Genomic DNA, 22,305 nt, shown 5'->3' with positions numbered 1-22,305 from the left:
TGTGTAATCACAGAGGACCTGTGTTTCAAAGGACCCCTCCCTTGATTTAATGCTCTCCTATCACCATCTTGAAATTTTTTAATAATTTTGAACAAAGGTTTGCACATTTTCTGTTCGCATCAGCCATGCAAGTTTTGTAGACATCCTGACTATCTACAGAATGAGAATGGCAGTCCAGCCTCACTGATCAGCATGAAATGACCTGTACTTAAGACCCATCGAGGAACCTGGCATACAGAACTCAGAGTTACTATTTTAAACTTAAGCCACAGAACAACAAAGACCAATGTACTTATAGGCCCCAGGTTATACTTTGTCAGAAAAATTGATGGGAAGAGAGAGAAAAGAAGAAAAGGACCATGATTATGGTTGCTCAGCTGAACACTTCTATTCAGCTATAGAAATGAGGATATTCCTCTGGGTACTCAGATCATATAACCAGAACATTCCATAAATAACATATTACAGTATTGCAGAGATTTATTTTCTGAACTACAAACTCTATACCAGGAGAATTTTGCAAATGATAATTACATAAATCCTACTCCTACTCAAGGTTATGGAAACATAGTATCCAAAATCATACTTGTTAATGGGGCCTTGAGAATTGAAGAAGCATTAGGTAGGTCAACTCAATTCAAATCACTTAATTCATCAAATCTACTTTTAAAATTTAATAGGTATTGAGTCTCTGTAATCTACAGCCATACCACCCTGAACACGCCCAATCTCGTGTGAGTCTCAGTATTCTGGAGAAATGCATAGTGAATGGAGATGAAAAGAAAATAAGTCATGAATATGATAACTTTTAAAAAATGGGTGGTAACCTAGAGAGAACTTTGTGTGTCCTGACTTTACACTGTCTAGAGAGCTAAAAACACTTACTTTCAGCAATGTAACTAGTTAGGGACAGGTTACAAATGAGGATCCACATCTCCTTTTTGCCAACCCAGTTCTCTTTGGCAAGTCTTAGAAGGTCATCCAATGTAGTACAAAATGACCTTGGGCAAAAAAGAGAGGCAATCACTCCACTGTGCATTATTCAATGATATGCTCTAAAGAGCTCACACTCAGAAGGTTACAAGGGTTTCCAAAGTCTGATGCAATTTGCCATTCCCTGGTGGCTCAGCTGGTAAAGAATCTGCCTGCAATGTTCGATCCCTGGGTGGAGAAGATCCCCTGGAGAAGGGAATGGCTATCCACTTCAGTATTCTGGCCTGGAGAATTCCATGGACTGTATAGTCCATGGGGTCACAAAGAGTTGGACACGACTGAGTGCTTTTCACTCACTTCACTCGCTATATGTGAATAGCAATCCTTCTAGAAATAAACCTTAACTCATTTTAACAAATCAATTCTATAACAGGAACAAAAATGTTTTAGTAAAAAAGTGCAGCTTTATTTTCACAAGGGTTTGAATTGGTCCCATCCTATCTTATTGGAGATGGAATATATAATATATTGACTAAATCTAGGACTTGAGATGGTAAGGGTGAGGTTGGGGAAACCTATCCACTCACTTGGTAACTCTACTTCTTTCTCTGTAAATTAGTGACAATAATATAACAAAAACTGAAAGCAAAGAATGATATTCTCTATGTAAAGTATTTAACCTAATGTTAGGTTTTTAACCTAATACCTAAATACCTTTATACCTAAATACCTAATACTTTGAAACTAATACCTAAAGCATTTAACCTAATGCCCCACAGTAAGCTCTCAATAAATGGAAAAACGTATAGTATTATCTTTATTACTCTCACCAATAATGGAGGCAGTGAGAGTAGTTGAAGTATCATAGTTCTGGAGAGTCTTGGTAAACAGTATAAACCATCCAGAGATTTAACTCCATGTGGGTAGTTAAGATAACTCAAGCTACGCAAACAAAGAACTCCTTATATTCCAAGGAAAAACCAGGTATTATGACCACTAAACTTAAATAATTCATTGTGTTCAAGTTTCTCTCTGCAGTTTATTTTACCCTCCTGTCTGAATCTGAAACATGATTAACCACTGTAGGTTTAATGGATTTTTAAAGCAACTGATAGTATTCAGACATATGTCTTCTACAATGTAAATATAAATGCAGCCAATGGCAGTTTTAAAAATTCTGTACTGTTTGGGTAGCTGAGAATACTATCAATGTCTTACCAATTTTAATATTTAACTCAAAATTCAGGAATCATGAGGGTATACTGGGATGTTTGTAAAAGGGCTGAAATTCATTCAATGTTTTCATTCTGTTTTTAAAATTTTCTAAATTGCAAGATCATTAAAATGAGTGAAGTTTAGATAATAGTAGAGTATCAAATTCTCTTTCCTAATTTTGATAACTTTACTCTGGTTAGGAAATACATTCTAAATTATTTACGGACAACAGTCATCACCCCTGCAACTGACTCCAAAAGAGGTCAGAAAAAAAAATAATAAATATGTACTCAGAGAACAAGGTAAAAAACAGGTTAACAAGGTAAAATGTTAACATCGGAAATTTAGGTGAAGGGAACAGACTCTTTGTATTCTTCTTACAATTTTTCTTTAAGTCTGATTTAAGGTTTAAATAAAAAGCTAAACAAACAAAGAGAATTTGCATCAATGGTCTAGGTAGAATGTTACCAAGTAGACAAAGGGAAAAGAACTCAAGTAAAAACTTATATCAGGGACCAGGAGCATCTAGAAATATAAGTAGTGCAGAAGTCCTTGAATAGTGGGGCAGTGAAAGTTAAGATCAGAAAGAGAAAAACCCTAGGGTGGTGTTGTCTCATGGGAAGCTAATTTAGGATGATATAAGCTGAGGGGTGAGAGAAGACATTTTAGAAATATCACACTAGCAGAAGTTGAACCATTCAGGATGGAAGTCAGGAAAGTCAGTAATTAGTAAAATAGTGTAAAGGATGAATATGAGGCTCTGAGTTAGTGTAGTAGTCTTATGGATAAAATAGCAAATATCATAAAATGTAGTAGTTGCGAGCACAGGCTCTGGTTTCCAATCCCAGGTTTTGCATTTCCAAGCTCTGTCATTTTTGGTAAGTTACTTATCCTCTCTGACCTTTGGCTTTTCTCATTCACAAGATGACAAAATAGTAGATACTTCACAGAGGTATTAGGATTAACAAAACGGATAAATAAATATAAAATACTTAAGACAATTAAGAGTCACATACAAAGCACTCATAAATTAAAAGGATGCACATAAAAATGTTATCATAGGCATTATCAAGATCCACTGACTAATTATTGGGTTTCCATTCTGCGAGAATGGCAGTAGCATTCTCCTGATAGTGCCATTTCTCAACATGTATTTTATAGGCTATTTAGCATCCTAGCCTCTACCCACTAGATACCAGTAGCTGACCTCCAGTTATGAGAATCAAAATGTATCCAGATACTGTCATATATCCCCTGGGGGGAAAGTCACCCCTTGTGAATGAGAACCAGTGACCTAGAGGATGAGTAAAGGAGGAGATGGGGCAAGTTTGGCATAACACCCAAGCAACAGCATCTTCCACTGAGATCAGCATGTACAGTGTTGAGCTAGAGAAGTATTACTACCCAGAACATTCTTCCCATCTAAGTTACCCAGAATGACTCTCCTAAATAGTCCAGGGGTTAGGTGAATAACAGTCTTCCACTAGGAAACTGCAGCTATGGACTAAAAGGGTGCTTTGCAAAGTTGCCATAGAAGTAACATGTTTTAAAGGATGTTCAAAAATATAAAAAGTGAAGAAGGCAAAATATATACAAATAAACACAGGCATGGAAAAAGAATTGGTAGGGTATACAATGACAAATTAATTGTTATTGCTGGGTAATTTTTATTTTTTCACTACACTATTCAGGATTGATTCAATAAAATAAGGAGGAAAATCTATAAGACATGTCATTTTTAAGCTGCAGGAGAAATGGAACTTTAAGATATTGGACCATGTTTCCCACAGTGAAGTAAAATATAATTTTTTGTTTCAGAGTATCGCATACTTAAAAGGGGTAGAGTCAGAATTGCATTTTAATGAATTTTAAGCCCCCCAAAGTTGACTCTCTGACCCACGACTGTTTCATTGGGAAAGATGAATTTAATATGAAGCTTTGATAATTTATTTGTAATAGATTTAATTAGCTGAAAAGTTTTATATAAAAATCAGTAGGCCCTAGTTATAGACGTATCAGTGTTTATGACACAGTCCCTATCTTGTTATTTATTCTTAGTGGTGTCACTATGGGGATCTTATATCAGATTGTCTAAACATTTGACAAATTTCTCAGAAGGTTGGGCTGACATTTCTCAGTATTTTGGAGAAAGATGAATAACCTTTCCTTTCTTTCCCAAAGGAACTAGAGAGCTAAAAGTCAGAACCTATTTTAAAAGAGATAGAACTACAAAGTAAAAATAACCCTAATGCTGCCTAAGCAAGTACTGGTTAATGGTAATAAAAACTAAGAGTTCTTAAATATTTGTTTCAGTTCTTTCTCTGAATGTTCTAATATTCTTACTGAAGAATGGGACTGTTGATCAGATCTAGTTTAAAGTTTTAAAACTGCTCATCAGTAGTTATTTGACTTTGGGCAACTGATTTATTGTCCCCAAGTCTCACTTGCCCTATCTGTAATAAAGGGACAAAATTATTTCCCATGATTAGTTTAGGACTTCCCACGTGGCTCAGATGGTAAAGCATCTGCCTACAACATGAGAGACCTGGGTTTGATCCCCGGGTCTGGAAGATTCCCGGGAGGAGGAAATGGCAGCCCTCTCCAGTACTCTTGTCTGGAAATCCCATTGACAGAGGAGCCTGGTAGGCTACAGTTCAGTTCAGTAGAGTTGCTCAGTTGTGTCCGACTACTTGTGACGTGACCCCATGAACTACAGCACGCCAGGCCTCCCTGTCCATCACCAACTTCCAGAGTTCACCCAAACTCATGTCCATTGAGTCAGTGATGCCATCCAACCATCTCATCCTCTGTCATCCCTTTCTCCTCCTGCCCTCAATCTTTCCCAGCATCAGGGTCTTTTCAAATGAGTCAGCCCTTTGCATCATGTGGCCAAAGTATTGGAGTTTCAGCTTCAACATCAGTCCTTCCAATGAACACCCAGGACTGATCTATAGGATGGACTGGTTGGATCTCCTTACAGTCCAAGGGGCTCTCAAGAATCTTGTCATTTCAAAAGCATCAATTCTTCAGCACTCAGCTTTCTTTACAGTCCAACTCTCACATCCGTACATGACCACTGAAAAAACCATAGCCTTGACTAGATGGACCTTTGTTGGCAAAGTAATGTCTCTGCTTTTTAATATGCTATCTAGGTTGGTCGTAACTTTCCTTCCATGGAGTAAGCGTCTTTTAATTTCATGGCTGCAGTCACCATCTGCAGTGATTTTGGAGCCCCCAAAAATAAAGTCTGACACTATTTTCACTGTTTCCCCATCTATTTCCTATGAAGTGATGGGACCAGATGCCTGACCTTAGTTTTCTGAATGTTGAACTTTAAGCCAGCTTTTTCACTCTCCTCTTTCACTTTCATCAAGAGGCTTTTCAGTTCCTCTTCACTTTCTGCCATAAGGGTGGTGTCATCTGCATATCTGAGGTTATTGATATTTCTCCTGGCAATCTTGAGTCCAGCTTGTGCTTCTTCCAGCCCAGCGTTTCTCATGATGTACTCTGCATATAAGTTAAATTAGCAGGGTGACAATATATAGCCTTGATGTACTCCTTTTCCTATTTGGAATCAGTCTGTTCCATGCCCAGTTCTAACTGTTGTTTCCTGACATGCATACAGGTTTCTCAAGAGGCAGGTCAGGTGGTCTGGTATTCCCATCTCTTGAAGAATTTTCCACAGTTTATTGTGATCCACACAGTCAAAGGCTCTGGCATAGTCAATAAAGCAGAAATAGATGTTTTTCTGGAACTCTCTTGCTTTTTCGATGATCCAGTGGATATTGGCAATTTGATCTCTGGTTTCTCTGCCTTTTCTAAAACCAGCTTGAACATCTGGAAGTTCTAGGTTCATGTATTGCTAAAGCCTGGCTTGAAGAATTTTGAGCATTACTTTACTAGCGTGTGAGATGAGTGCAATTGTGTGGTAGTTTGAGCATTATTTGGGATTGCCTTTCTTTGGGATTGGAATGAAAATGGACCTTTTCCAGTCCTGTGGCCACTGGTGAGTTTCCAAATTTGCTGGCATATTGAGTGCAGCACTTTCACAGCATCATCTTTCAGGATTTGAAATAGCTCAACTGGAATTCCATCACCTCCACTACCTTTGTTTGTAGTGATTCTTTCTAAGGCCCACTTGACTTCACATTGCAGGATATCTGACTCTAGGTGAGTGATCACACCATCATGATTATCTGGTCATGAAGATCTTTTTTGTACAGTACCTCTGTGTATTCTTGCACCTCTTCTTAATATCTTCTGCTTCTGTTAGGTCCATACCATTTCTGTCCTTTATCGAACCCATCTTTGCATGAAATGTTCCCTTGTTATCTCTAATTTTCTTGAAGAGATCTCTAGTCTTTCCCATTCTGTTTTTTTTCCCCTCTATTTCTTTGCATTGATCGCTGAGGAAGGCTTTCTTATCTCTCCTGGCCATTCTTTGGAACTCTGCATTCAAATGGAAATCTCTTTCCTTTTCTCCTTTGCTTTTTGCTTCTCTTCTTTTCACAGCTATTTGTAAGGACTCCTCAGACAACCATTTTGCCATTTTGCATTTCTTTTCCATGGAGATGGTCTTGATCCCTGTCTCCTGTACAATGTCATGAACCTCTGTCCATAGTTCATCAGGCCCTCTATCAGATCTAGTCCCTTAAATCTATTTCTCACTTCCACTGTATAGTCATAAGGGATTTGATTTAGGTCATACCTGAATGGCCTAGTGGTTTTCCCTACTTTCTTCAATTTAACTCTGAATTTGGCAATAAGGAGTTCATGATCTGAGCCACAGTCAGCTCCTGGTCTTGTTTTTGATGACTGTATAGAGCTTCTCCATCTTTGGCTGCAAAGAATATAATCAATCTGATTTTGGTGTTGGCCATCTGGTGATGTCCATGTGTAGAGTCTTCTCTTGTGTTGTTGGAAGAGGGTGTTTGCTGTGACCAGTGCGTTCTCTTGACAAAACTCTATTAGCCTTTGCCCTGCTTCATTCCATATTCCAAGGCCAAATTTGCCTGTTACTCCAGGTATTTCTTGACTTCCTTCTTTTGCATTCCAGTCCCCTATAATGGAAAGGACATCTTTTTGGGTGTTAGTTCTAAAAGGTCTTGTAGGTTTTCATAGAACCATTCAGCTTCTTCAGCATTACTGGTTGGGGCATAGGTTTGGATTACCGTGATATTGAATGGTTTGCCTTGGAAATGAGCAGAGATCATTCTGCATTTTTGAGATTGCATCCAAGTACTGCATTTTGGACTCTTTGGTTGACCCTGATGGCTACGCCATTTTCTTCTAAGGGATTCCTGCCCACAGTAGTAGATATAATGGTCACCTGAGTTAAATTCTCCCATTCCTGTCCATTTTAGTTCGCATCAGGAATCATCCTAGAATGTCGACATTCACTCTTACCATCTCCTGTTTGACCACTTCCAATCTGCCTTGATTCATGGACCTAACATTCCAGGTTCCTACGCAGTATTGCTCTTTACAGCATCGGACCTTACTTCTATTACCATTCACATCCACAACTGGGTGTTGGTTTTGCTTTGGCTCCATCCCTTCATTCTTTCTGGAGTTATTTCTCCACTGATCTCCAGTAGCATATTGGGCACCTATGGACTTGGGGAGTTCATCTTTCAGTGTCCTATCTTTTTGCCTTTTCATATTGTTCATGGGGTTCTCAAGGCAAGAATACTGAAGTGGTTTGCCATTCCCTTCTCCAGTGGACCACATTCTGTCAGACCTCTCCACCATGACCGTCTGTCTTGGGTGGCCCCACACGCAGAAGCGCGCCGGCTGCAGTGGACTGCTCAGAAGGGTGGCCCTGAGGAGCTACCCCTCGCCCAAAGTCAGGGGCAGCGACCAGGAGCGCCAGGCTGCGACCGCGCAGGAACTGCCGAGTGCAGCTACCCCACGCGAGCTACCCCACGTCCGAGGTCAGGGGCAGCGGCTGAGAGGAGCTACCCACGTCCAAGGTAAGGAGCGGGGGCTGCGCTTTGCTGGAGCAGCCGTAAAGAGATACCCCAGGTCCAAGATAAGAGAAATCCAAGAAAGATGGTAGGTGTTGCCAGAGGGCATCAAAGGGCAGACACACTGAAACCATAATCACAAAAAACTAGCCAATCTGATCACACGGACCACAGTCTTGTCTAACTCAGTGAAAGGTCTCGTAGACCTTAATAGTTATTACTTTTCCCATTATTGTCACATCCAGAAAAAAAAGCTGCCTTATAGGGCAAGGAACTATTACTAACAAAAAGGCTGTTGGAGAGAAGAAATAGTCTGAAAATGAAGATGCCAGGGGGAGTATCAGTAACTCCTGGGGAGTAGCAGAACTCTCATGATGGCCAAAGAATCTATGTGGAACAGGACAAGAATTCATAATAAAGCCAGCTATCTTTGTCAGCAGTGAACAAGCTTCTAGGTAATCCTCTCCATCTTTTTCTTTTTCAAACCTCATGATTCTGAAGGAGGCAAGGTGAAGAAGAGGATCTTATTAAGTCAATGATACTCATACAGGTACGAGATGCTTGTAGGAGCATCAGAATCTCTAAGTGACCTCCAGAGACTTAAACTACATGCTCTTTCTCCGCCACACAGTCCTCATATTTATGCCTATGATTCCAGCTTCACTCAACCTGAACCCCAAAGTTATTCATCTCATCTATACCAGCACTACCAACTTCAAATGCTTCATGCTTTGGAGTCTCTGTTCATCCTAGCTTGCCAATCTCCAATTTCCTCAGTTCATTCTGTTGCTTTAGCTGGATTCATTTGCTCATTTGATAAATACTAAAACTCAACATTCAGAAAACTAAGATCATGGCATCTGGTCCCATCAGTTCATGACAAATAGGTGGGGAAATAATGGAAACAGTGAGAGACTGTTTTTTGGGGCTCCAAAATCACTGCAGATGGTGACTGCAGCCATGAAATTAAAAGACACTTGCTTCTTGGAAGAAAAACTATGACCAACATAGACAGCATATTAAAAGGCAGAGACATTACTTTGTCAACAAAGGTCCATCTAGTCAAAGCTATGGTTTTTCCAGTAGTCATGTATGGATGTGAGAGTTGAACTATAAAGAAAGCTGAGGGCAGAAGAATTGATGCTTTTGAACCGTGGTATTGGAGGAGACTCTTGAGAGTCCCTTGGACTGCAAGGAGATCCAACTAGTCCATCCTAAAGGAAATCAGTCCTGGGTGCTCATTGGAAGGACTGATGTTGAAGCTGAGACTCCAATACTTTGGCCACCTGATGCAAAGAACTGACTCATTTGAAAAGACCCTGATGCTGGGAAAGATTGAGGGCAGGAGGAGAAGGGGATGACAGAGGATGAGATGGTTGGATGACATCATCGACCATGAGTTTGAATAAGCTCCAGGAGTTGGTGATGGACAGGAAAGCCTGGCATGCTGCAGTCCATGGGGTTACAAAGGGTCAGACATGACTGAGCGACTGAACTGAACTGACTATCTAAAGGGAGTTGGGGTGTACTAGGTGCTGGGGGAAAGCAACCATTAGTACAGTTACAACATAGTCTTTCTTTCAAAACTGATGAACTACCAGGGGAAAATAGACATTAAACAAGTCATTGTAAGTGTGCTTATCTGTCAGTGTGTGAGCATTGTTCATCTGTCTTTCTTTAGAATGGCAGGAAAAGCATAGCTCTTGAAGTGGACATCGATGGAATCAAATGCTCTTGCATTTGAACTTAGCATGTGATATTACATTTCTCATCTTCAGTTTCCTAATTTTTAAGTGTGGGTGAAGAAAAAGACCTATTACATGAGATTTGTGTAAACCTAAGTAAGACAGTGCAGGTGAGGAGCTGTGGTATAATGAAGATTTTGCCTGTTCCCCACCCCCCCACCCAAGGGACAAAACCCTTGGGATTTCCAGAGTGATAGGAATGTCACTGTGGTGAGCCTCTAGAAAGCTTCAGGACAAAGCTGGTCTCTACAAAGGGTAACCACAAAGTTAGAAGTTTGGGACTTTCTAGGGAGGAGAAGGAGACTGGAGAATGAGTTCAATCACCTGGCTGATAGTTCAGTTAATCATGGCAACATAATAAATGCTCAATAAAAACTCTAAACACAGAGCTCAGTAGGGTTTCCTGATTGATGAACGCATTATATGCCAGGAGGGTAACGGGTCCTGATTTCACACAGAGGTGATACAGAAGCTTTGTATTCCCTCTCAGACCTCATCCTATGTATCTCTTTATTTGACTGTTACTCCTGATTTGTAATCTCTGTAATGAGTTATCATTGTAATTATAGTAATTTTTTGAATTCTGTGAGTCATTCTAGCAAATTATTGGACATGAACTGGTTATGGAAACCTTCAAAGTTATAGCCACTGATTCCAAAGTGTATGTGGCCTGGAAACCCCCGGATGTGGCTAGTGTCTGAAGTAGAGCAGTCTTGTTGAGGGCCATGCCCTTTAGCTTGGGGGTCTGAGCTAGCTTCAAGTGGTTTGTGCCAGAACTGAACTGTTATGCATCCAGTTGGGGTTGAAAAGGAACAGAGACTTAGACCAAGCGACACAGTTGGTCCTTACTAAATGTCAGTTACCTTATGACATCATTCCAGTTCATCAGTGCCCCCCTCCATCCCTATTTCCATTATATTTTATCTCAAATAGCTGCTTGCAGAGTTCTCAAACAGAATGATACTGATAGGAAACGTGCTTTATGAGCACTCTATCTTAGTGCATGAGCCAAGAAAGGGAAACAGATGAACAGAATGCTGGGAGACAATGCATCTGAGTGTTTAACTCTTTGTTTTTTAATTTATTTATTTTAATTGGAGGATATTTGCTTTACAGTATTGTGTTGGTTTCTGCCATATAGCAACATGAATCAGCCATAGGTAGACATATGCCCCCTCTGTGTTGAACCTCCCTACCACCCCACCCCATCTCCCCCTATCTAGGTTGTCACAGAGCATCAGGGATTTGAGTTCCCTGCACTATACAGCAAATTTCCACTGACTATATGAATGTTTAATTCTTAAAAGTGCCAAAAAGAAACTTAGAGGTTAGAATGAGCAGTGCATTTTGTGACTTTTTAATTAACTGTTTAATGTAGAGAAAATCTGCAATGTCAACTGTATCCATCCTATAAATTCAACTATAGTCCTACAAATACTTCATATTGGCCCATAACCAAAGTATGACTTTCCCAGAGCCAGTGTTAACTATAATGGTTAATATGCTCAGAGACAAATAGATCTTCTGTACTGAAACCATGTATTTGTGGTTAACAGTTTAATCTTTTTAGGAGTCTTTTGGCATTGTTTATCTTCAACTCTGCCAATATACGCATAACCCATCACTTCAAAGATTATTCTACTGCTGTTTCAGCAGCAGATGAACTGTAAATATATAAACGTCAGTGTAAAGACTAAAATAAAATTGGGTTTTAATTTTTAAAAATCAATTTTATTTTGGAAGACACCTTCAATCTCTACAAATCTTTTTGTAGAAATTATTTATCTCTACAAAATTTATCTCTACATAATTTATAGATTATCTCTACATAATTATTTTCTCTTGGGATCTATTATGATTTAGAAGATGTAGGGGTTAGAGTGGGAATTAGGGACTGTTAGTTCTCATGCTGATTCGGTTGTGAATCCTTGGATGACCTTACTCAAGCTCCTTTATTCCTCTGGTTGTCTCAGAAAGTGGAATAACTAATCATGACATGTCACGCTGGGACATTATGAGAATGAAGAACAGCCAACTTGAAGATAGCAATGGCTCATAAAACTAACAGATAACCCATATATGTTATTTTAAAGATACTTCTGGTTGTATACATATATTCTTCATTCTCCCACCTGACCTTCTAACAAGTATAAATGTAGGGTGATTTAATATTTATTTCTTTAGCTTAGTCTGTGGTAGAGTTGCTGACAATAAAAACTCTTCAGTGGCCAAGAGACAGATACAATGAATAAAATAAAGAAATATAAATAGTCCAGATCGTATTGGCTCTTTAACAATTGAAAATATATTTAATCCAGTACCTCTCTTTTCTTTTCCATTGTCTACTAACTTCAAAAGATCCCCCAAGGACACCTAGCCCACAATTGTCTTTCAGGGTTTTATCATTCATCATCACCTCGGGGTATAAAACCATTTAAAACAATAGCTTTATAGGCTGTAAACCTCTTCAACTCCAATGCATCCCCTCTCCACCTCAATCCCCATTTCCACAGATTCTATTTTTGTAATGATCTCTAAACTCTCAAAATTCTGTGTCCTAAATTTATCCCTCCAACGCTTTATGTATGTCTCTGCCTAAGTGGAGCCTGCCATCAGAAATTTCAGTTAAACAGTAAATGCTGAACAAACATTCTCAATACCCCGTAACTTCAGTTGTTTCTTCCAGTTCACTTGCCAGGTTGTACAATTTCACCATGCAGAAGATTTTCTATGGGGGTTATCAAAAATAATAAATGCTGCTGAGAGGCTGACAGAGGAAAAAAATGAAGGTGGCTCAGGTAAAGAATCTGCTTGCAATGCAGGAGACCTGGGTTCAGTCCCTGAGTTGGGAAGATCCTCTGGAGAAGTAAATGGCAACCCACCCCATTATTCTTGCCTGGGAAATCCCATGGACAGAGGGGCCTGGCGGGCTACAGTCCATGGGGTCGCAAAGAGTTGGACATGACTGAGGGATTAACACACACAATGATCCTATGAAATTGATAGTATTATGTTCTTAATTTTACAGATCAGGAAACTGCAGCAGGCATAAGAAACTGACCCGAGGTCCTGCAGAAAATAACAGTTTTAAAACACAGGCTGATTCAGAGCCTCTATTATTAAATCTGTGCTGCTGCTTCTTTGATTAGGCAGTTATATTAACATTTTTCTTCCAGAGAGAAATTTCAACAGAATGGAAGTAGACAGATAGAACCTTACTGTAAAAGGGAAATTCTGATAGGTTCAACATTAAAGACTTTTATGTCAATAAATTTCTTGTTGTGTGAAAGGAAATACATTAAAAGAAGAGCTTTTTTAGGCAGAAGTTAAGTCAGTAGATAGAGATGGAAATTACAAGGAGACAATGAAGAGCGGCTATTGGAGTGAAGTTTTAGAATAAATGAAGAATACGTGAGATGACTGAACCCAGACAGAGGAGAAAGGGTGTGAGACGTTGCTTATTCAGCACTTGCAAAAAGGGCTTTTGTTTAATTCTGAGTAAGAAGGATGAGAAAAAGATTGGTTATAGTGGAAAATGTAAGGAGGAGTCCATTCAATGACAGGTGATTAAAAGTATCATGAAGCCAAGACAGGTTCTATGTGATTAGAAGGAACTTCAGTCAGTTCACTGCAGTCTCACAGCTCCTTCCAGAAACATTCCTCACTCTTACTATGAAATCGGAAAAGCTCTATGAATTTTTGTTGTTCAGTCACTCAGTTGTGTCTGACTCATTGTGACCCCATAGACTGCAACACACCAGGCTTCCCAATCCATCACCATCTCCCAGAGCTTGCTCAAACTCATTTCCATTGAGTCGATGATGCCATTCAACCATCTCATCCTCTGTCATCCCCTTCTCCTGCCTTCGATCTTTCCCAGCATCAGGGTCTTTTAAATGAGTCAGTTCTTCACATCAGGTGGCCAAAGTATCAGAGCTTCAGCTTCAACATCAGTCCTTCCAGTGAATATCCAGGACTGATTTCCTTTACGATTGACTGGTTGGATCTCCTTGCAGTCCAAGGGACTCTCAAGACTCTTCTCCAACAACACAGTTCAAAAGCATCAATTCTTTGGCACTCAGCCTTCTTTATGGTCCAACTCTCACATCCATACATGACTATTGGAAAAACCATAGCTTTGACTATGTGGACCTTTGTCAAGCAAAATAATGTCTCTGCTTTTTAATATGCTGTCTAGGTTGGTCATAGCTTTTTTTCCCAAGGAGCAGGCATCTTTTAATTTCATTGCTGCAGTCATTTTGGAGCCCAAGAAAATAAAGTCTCACTGTTTCCATTGTTTCCCCATCTATTTGTCATGAAGTGATGGAACTGGATACCATGATCTTAGTTTTTTGAATGTTGAGTTTAAATCAGTTTTTTCACTCTTCTCTTTCAACCTTCATCAAGAGGCTCTTTAGTTCCTTTTTGCTTTCTACCATAAGGCTCGTGTCATCTGCATATCTGAGGTTATTGATATTTTTCCCAGCAGTCTTGATTCCAGCTTGTGCTTCATCCAGCTGGGCACTTCTCATGATGTACTCTGCATATAAGTTAAATAAGCAGGGTAACAATATACAGCCTTGACGTTCTCCTTTCCCAACTTGGAGCCAGCCCGCTGTTCTATGTCCGATTCTAATGTTGCTTATGGATCTGCATACAGACTTCGCAGGAGGCAGCTAAGGTGGACTGGAATTCCCATCTCCTGAAGAATTTTCCACAGTTTGTTGTGATCCACATGGTCAAAGACTTTAGCACAGTCAATGAAGCAGAAGTAGATGTTTTGGTAGAATTATCTCGCTTTTTCTATGATACAACAGATGTTGGCAATTTGATCTCTGGTTCCTCTGCCTTTTCTACATGCAGCTTGAACATCTGGAAGTTCTTGGTTCATGTACTGTTAAAGCCTGGCTTAGAGAATTTTGAGCATAACTTCACTAGCATGTGAGATGAGTGCAATTGTGTGGTAGTTTCAACATTTTTTAGCATTGCCTTTCTTTGGGATGAGAATGAAAACCGGCCTTCTCCAGTCCTGTGACTACTACTGAGTTTTCCATATTTGCTGGTATATTGAGTGCAGCACTTTCACAGCATCATCTTTTAGGATTTGAAATAGCTCAGTTGGAATTCCATCACCTCCACTAGCTTTGTTTATAATGATGTGTGCTGTGGCCCACCCGACTTCACACTCCAGGATGTCTGGCTCTAGGTGAGTGATCACACCATCCTGGTTATCTGGGTATTTAACACTTCTCAAATATTGATAACATTTATTTTATGATCAAAGATCCTTGTGGTAAACCAAATGAAGATCACTGTTATATACAATTTACAAGAATAAAAATTAAAAACAAATATAGAATCAGCAATAAATACAGAAAAATATATCTATGAACTCACCTACACAGCAGTTCATTTCTATATTAAATGGCAGAGTCATTAAGTTTAGTTAACACAACCACTTTAATTTTCACTTGTGTGCTCAGTCGTGTCTGACTCTTTGCTACCCCATCGTCTGTTACCCACCAGGCTCCTCTGTCCATGGAATTTTCCAGGCAAGAATACTGGAATAGGTTGCCATTTCCTACTTCAGGGGATTGTCCCAACCCAGGGATCAAAGCCATGTCTCTTGTATCTCCTGCATTGGCAAGTGGATTCTTTACCACTGTGCCACCTGGGAAGCCTGATTTTTACCTAGAAACCTATTTTTCTAGATCCTATACTGGACCACATACTATTAATAATTGGAATTATTTTACTTCATTGTTGTTGCTGTCCTTCAGTCACTAATTCATGTCTGATTCTTTGCAGCCCCATGGACTTCAGCATGCCAGACTCCTCTTTGCTCCGCACTCTCCCAGAGTTTGCTCAAATTTATGTCCACTGAGTTGGTGATGCTATCTAACCATTTCATTCTCTGCCTTCCTCTTCCTCTTTTCCCCTTCAATCTTTCCCAACATCAGGGTCTTGTCCAATGAGTTGGGTCATTGCATCAGGTGACCAACATATTGGGTTTCAGCTCCTGTATCAGTTTTTCCATGAATATTCAGGGTTGATTTCCTTTAGGTTTGATTGGTTTGATCTCCCTGCAGTCCAAGAGACTCTTAAGTGTCTTCTACAGCACAGTTTTAAAGCATCAATTCTCTGGCACTCAAGCCTTCTTTTTTTTGACTTTAGGTTACTGTAATTTTAGGTTATTGAGTAAAACAAACCCAATAAACTCAGATTTCTAAATGTCTTTTAACACTTTTATATATTTAAACAATGTATTTCTTCTAATGAGATTCATAGATGGAAACTCATTTCTCCCATTCAACAAGCTTTTTAATACAACATAGCAATTCTTTCAGTCTTTGAAGCTACATATTTTCTTGCATAAAGCTGCCATTTTAGGGAATCATGCAGGTGAATATGAGATCCTCAAGGACAGTCTTCAAAACCAAATAAAATTGATCCAATTTTAACTGAAAAATTTTTCGGCTCCCACATGTTATGAAAATTATGTCTGTTAAACTTTAGTCCTGGCCCATAGCCAAGAAAAAATTAATCCTTGACTTATTCCAATATCATTCATAAATGACACGAGGAGGCTGTTGTCGTCATTTTTATTTACCAACAATCTAGCATTTCCTAGCATATGCAGTCAAAATACATGTTTTTAAAAATGCAACACAAATGTAATCAAATGCTTGTGGAAGTGGCTCAGGCACTTAAACCACAGTACATAAATACAGAAAAGAGCTAAAAGTCAGAATGAAAACATCTTTCCCACTTACTTTCAGATGAACTCTTGAGAAACTCTGTGTAGCCTTTCAAAATTTAATGAGTTTAAAGAATGTGTTGATCTGGTAGCTGGGTTGAATCCTGGCCCAGTGCATGAAATTCACCTGACAGAAGATGAAAAACACTCCGAAGCCGAGCCAATGGTGAGGATTACCAAATTCCCTCCGTTGAAAACTACAGTTTTGAATTTCACAATTGGAAATTGATCTTTTAAAATCTTAGATTATTTTTAATAGTAGTTTTTGAAAAGTCTGCTCAATGTATTTGAATTGGGTGAGACTTTGAAAGATAAGACAGATATAGTAACAAAGATATTAATAATATCATATTTAGTTGAATTAAATCTCTCAATGTATCAGCCTTTTTCATGATATCTCTACAGTGTTCTGTTTATACAGTATGTCTAAGTAAACTAACAATGATTGCATGTTTCACAATTACAATTGAGAAATTTGTCACTGTAATTATGAATATTTATATCCAAGCAATGGTTTAAGTTCATTTTGTCAAGATATAAGACATATTTTTGCTTGCATTTGTGAATTACTTGTGGGAAAAAATGGCATGCAAGAAACCTATAGTTTGTGTTTGTAATGTAGTTGATTCTTATTTTTCACAGCATTTCTCTTCTATGAAGTTACCACAAACACTGAATTAGTGAATTCTGAACCTTTGCAACTAGGAAAATAAAAAGTTAGGTGATTGAAACCTCCAGTTAGAACAATTCCATCCACTGATCATACATAAACTCATTTTATGTACATCTCTGTTTAAAGACCCCTTATTTAATACATGTTGATTCATTAATGTTGAACTCATGGCCGACAACACTATAACTTGTGTCTCAACAAAGCAACCTAACAAACATATTTTCTCTGTAAGGCACATTACAACTTTCTTGCTGTTAGTAACACTAGACAGCACCTCAGTACTATGTTTTCAGGCCTTTTTAAGGAGCAGAATCACCAACGAAAAGCACAAAAATAAGGAAATCATAGAATGAAATAGATAGCCAAAAGGACATTTGTTTACAGTTTAAGAGCTGAAACTTTGCCTCATTTAACCACAAGTAAGAACATACCTATCAGGCAACTCACATTTTTTGCCACTCTGCACATGTGCATGTCCACAGAGACCATGAAAGCCTCACAAATATTGGTTTGAGGACTGCAAACAAACTTTAGGAGAAGGCAATGGCAACCCACTCCAGTACTCTTGCCTGGAAAATCCCATGGACAGAGGAGCCTGGTAGGCTGCAGTTCATGGGGTCACGAAGAATCGGACACGATTGAGCAACTTCACTTTCACTTTTCACTTTCATGCATTGGAGAAGGAAATGGCAACCCACCCCATTGTTCTTGCCTGGAGAATCCCAGGGATGGGGAAGCCTGGTGGGCTGCCGTCTATGGGGTCACACAGAGTCGGACACTACTGAAGTGACTTAGCAGCAGCAGCAACAAACTTTGAGTAGACAAATTTGCAAACACAGAATTCATGAATAATGAGGACAGACTGTATTTCTTAAAATGTATCTTGGATATTAGAATTCTTGATAGAAATTCAGTAATGTCACAAACAGTGTATAATTTGGAAGGGAAAAAGTCTGTCTTTTTTCTTATCTCTGGAGACAGTATGTATAGTACTAGATTAATTTTGCTACTTAAAAAAAAATTATTTTAGTACATTAAATTTGTTTCTAGAACCATTCTAAAAATGTGCAATTTTTCTTTTTTTTAAACAAAGTATAATAAAACAAAAGATTCCCCAAACAGAATACTTGACATTTACAATTCAAAATCAAATTAGCAGAACATTAAATATTTACAAAACTCCATCTTTTAGAAATAGTTATAAAGTTACATGCAATTTTGTAGAGCTGACATAAAAGAATGGCTCAAAAATGGGAGAATTTTCCTTCATTCCTAAAAAAAAAAAAAAATGTCCAATAGAAGTTGTGAAGATTCTTGAGTACCTGAAATCTTCAGTTTTAGTACCAAAGCCTGTCTTTGTGCATCTAAGAACTTTACACACGGGAGGAGCTCCTTACAACACTGGAATAGACTGACCTGTGCTCCCCTCCTTCCAATAACAGTGTAGTAACATTGACTTTTGACCTCACCCAATGCAGTACATAGTTTGTGAGTGTTGGTTAGGTTACTCACTTTGGTTGGTAATTGCTTTACAATATTGTATTGGTTTCTGCCATACATCAACAGGAATCAGCCATAGGTATACATTTGTCCCCTCCCTCTTATAAATCAAAACCAAAAAAAGATACTTACTTTGATTCAGATCCTCGGGACTTCAGTAACTGAGCCTCTTCAGAACCATGGCTGTAATTGTCACCTGCCTCATTCTTTACAAGTCATCTATGCTTCAGAAAACATGGCCAACCTACTCAGGTGCCACAGGCCTATCCACTGGACGGGTGGTCAAGCTGAGGAGAGTCACAGTTTCTATCACCACCTTTAAGATTCTTCAGTGCGTAACATCACCAGCCATCACTGCATAAAACTAGCAAGGCATCAAGTAAGCCACCATAGAAGCAAGAATAGTGACAATGACAAGGAGCAAGGAGAGTATAAAGGAAAGACATATCCATCTGAATGCAGAGCTCCAAAGAAAAGCAAGGAGAGATAAGAAAGCCTTCCTCAGTGATCAGTGCAGAGAAATAGAGGAAAACAAAAGAATGGGAAAGACTAGAGATCTCTTCAAGAAAATTAGAGTTACCAAGGGAATATTTCATGCAAAGATGGGCACAATAAAGGACAGAAACAATATGGACCTAAACAAAGCAGAAATATTAAGAAGAGGTGGCAAGAATACACAGAAGAACTATACAAAAAAGATCTTCATGACCCAGATAACCAGGATGGTGTGATCACTCACCTAGAGCCAGACATCCTGGAGTGTGAAGTCGGGTGGGTCTTAGGAAGCATCAATATGAACAAAAGTAGTGGAGGTGATGGAATTCCAGTTGAGCTATTTCAAATCCTAAAAGATGATGCTGTGAAAGTGCTGCACTCAATATACCAGCAAATATGGAAAACTCAGTAGTAGTCACAGGACTGGAAAAGGCCAGTTTTCATTCTCATCCCAAAGAAAGGCAATGCTAAAAAATGTTGAAACTACCACACAATTGCACTCATCTCACATTCTAGCGAAGTAATGCTCAAAATTCTCTAAGCCAGGCTTTAACAGTACATGAACCAAGAACTTCCAGATGTTCAAGCTGCATGTAGAAAAGGCAGAGGAACCAGAGATCAAATTGCCAACATCTGTTGTATCATAGAAAAAGCGGCCAAATTCTACCAAAACATCTACTTCTGCTTCATTGACTGTGCTAAAGTCTTTGACCATGTGGATCACAACAAACTGTGGAAAATTCTTCAGGAGATGGGAATTCCAGTCCACCTTAGCTGCCTCCTGCGAAGTCTGTATGCAGATCCATAAGCAACATTAGAATCGGACATAGAACAGCGGGCTGGCTCCAAATTGGGAAAGGAGAACGTCAAGGCTGTATATTGTTACCCTGCTTATTTAACTTATATGCAGAGTACATCATGAGAAGTGCCCAGCTGGATGAAGCACAAGCTGGAATCAAGACTGCCGGGAGAAATATCAATAACCTCAGATATGCAGATGACACGAGCCTTATGGTAGAAAGCGAAAAGGAACTAAAGAGCCTCTGATGAAGATGAAAGAGGAGCGTGAAAAAGCTGATTTAAACTCAACATTCAAAAAACTAAGATCATGGTATCCAGTTCCATCACTTCATGACAAATAGATGGGGAAACAATGGAAACAGACTTTATTTTCTTGGGCTCCAAAATCACTGTGAATGGTGACTGTAGCCATGAAATTAAAAGATGCTTGCTCCTTGGAAGAAAAGCTATGACCAACCTAGACAGCATATTAAAAAGCAGAGACATTACTTGCTGACAAAGGTCCACATAGTCAAAGCTATGGTTTTTCCAATAGTCATGTATGGATGTGAGAGTTGGACCATAAAGAAGGCTGAGTGCCAAAGAATTGATGCTTTTGAACTGTGTTGTTGGAGAAGAGTCTTGAGAATCCCTTGGACTGCAAGGAGATCCAACCAGTCAATCGTAAAGGAAATCAGTCCTGGATATTCACTGGAAGGACTGATGTTGAAGCTGAAGCTCTGATACTTTGGCCACCTGATGTGAAGAACTGACTCATTTAAAAGACCCTGATGCTGGGAAAGATCGAAGGCAGGAGGAGAAGGGGATGACAGAGGATGAGATGGTTGGATGGCATCATCGACTCAGTGGAAATGAGTTTGAGCAAGCTCTGGGAGATGGTGATGGATTGGGAAGCCTGGTGTGCTGCAGTCCATGGGGTGGCAAAGAGCTGGACGCGACTGAGCGACTGAACTGACTGACTGACTGACTGAAGAAGAGCGCAACCCCGTTCCGACTTGGCATGTTCTCACTAAGAAACTGGACTGAGTGGACAGGTGCACGCCTTGGGCAGCCTGCACTCAGATGGGATGCATTTAGCTGTGCAACTTCAGGCAAAGTTACTACGTACTCTGCACCTGTGAATAGTGTGCCATATAAACTATGTGGGCTTTTTGCGATAAAGGACCTAAGTAGTGAATTGAAATACTGGACCTACTAACTACTGTATGAACAAGCTGACTCATGTAATGTTTTGGAGATTATAAATGATTCCAGTTTTTTGAAACACCCAATCACATATCTGCTTTCAAGAAAATAGTTTTGTGTTTATTATTCTAATTACTAGCTCTCATTTTCTCAGCGCTCTTTAGAGATTAGGTTTTTAACATTTATATACTTTCCAATTTTTGATATTACCATAAAATAAAAATTAGAACATAAGGTATAAAATTGAATGTTCTACTTTGAACAACAACAAGAACAAAAGACTAGTCCTTTACCCCAATGTTGTATTCTACTTCAATCTGTACCAGCAGGGAAGCCCTGTATTCTACTTCAATCTGTATGTTCCACTTTCCCCATTCTTAGAGATACAAATGGGGTTAGAAACTTTAAAATATGACAGATTACACAGAGCAAAGTGGCTGGTGCCATAGCATTTGGAAACTGAGTCCATGATTTCAGGAAAATGACTAGTTGAATGGGTCAGTCTGATCTGTGTTTCTAGCTGATGAGGATGTCCTCTGAGGAAATGCCAGATTCTCTTCAGGCTCACTGACTGTGGCTGCTTCTGGAGAGAAATTTTATCAGAGAGAATACTTCTAGCAAATATTCTCAAGTTCAACTATGGGACTCACTTCGGAAGAGATCTCATGGATTGGTGGCTGAATGCTTTGTGTCCTGTTGTCTAGTATTTACGCTTTACCATTCCCAACTCAGAATGGCCTCACTGGAGACCACGCTCCACACACTTACTTTTAAAGACAGCTGGAAGTTTCTCTAAAACCTTTGATGACTGGAACACAGCCACAAAATGTCTGAATCTATTTCCCTCAATTTGAATGTCATAGTTCAAATCAAAGCTTTTTAAATTTTTTATTGTATTTAACATTAACCTGTAATGTTTATCAAAATAGTTATAAGGGCTCATTCCTTCTCTGACCCTGTGAAACTACCATCTCTATTTGCATAATGGCATGTTGAAGCATAATTGACAGCAAAGGCCTTACAGACTCAGCTCAC

This window comes from Cervus canadensis, chromosome 12 (genome assembly GCF_019320065.1).
Source record: "Cervus canadensis isolate Bull #8, Minnesota chromosome 12, ASM1932006v1, whole genome shotgun sequence".
Classification (NCBI taxonomy): domain Eukaryota; kingdom Metazoa; phylum Chordata; class Mammalia; order Artiodactyla; family Cervidae; genus Cervus; species Cervus canadensis.
This window is presented reverse-complemented; position numbering follows the sequence as displayed.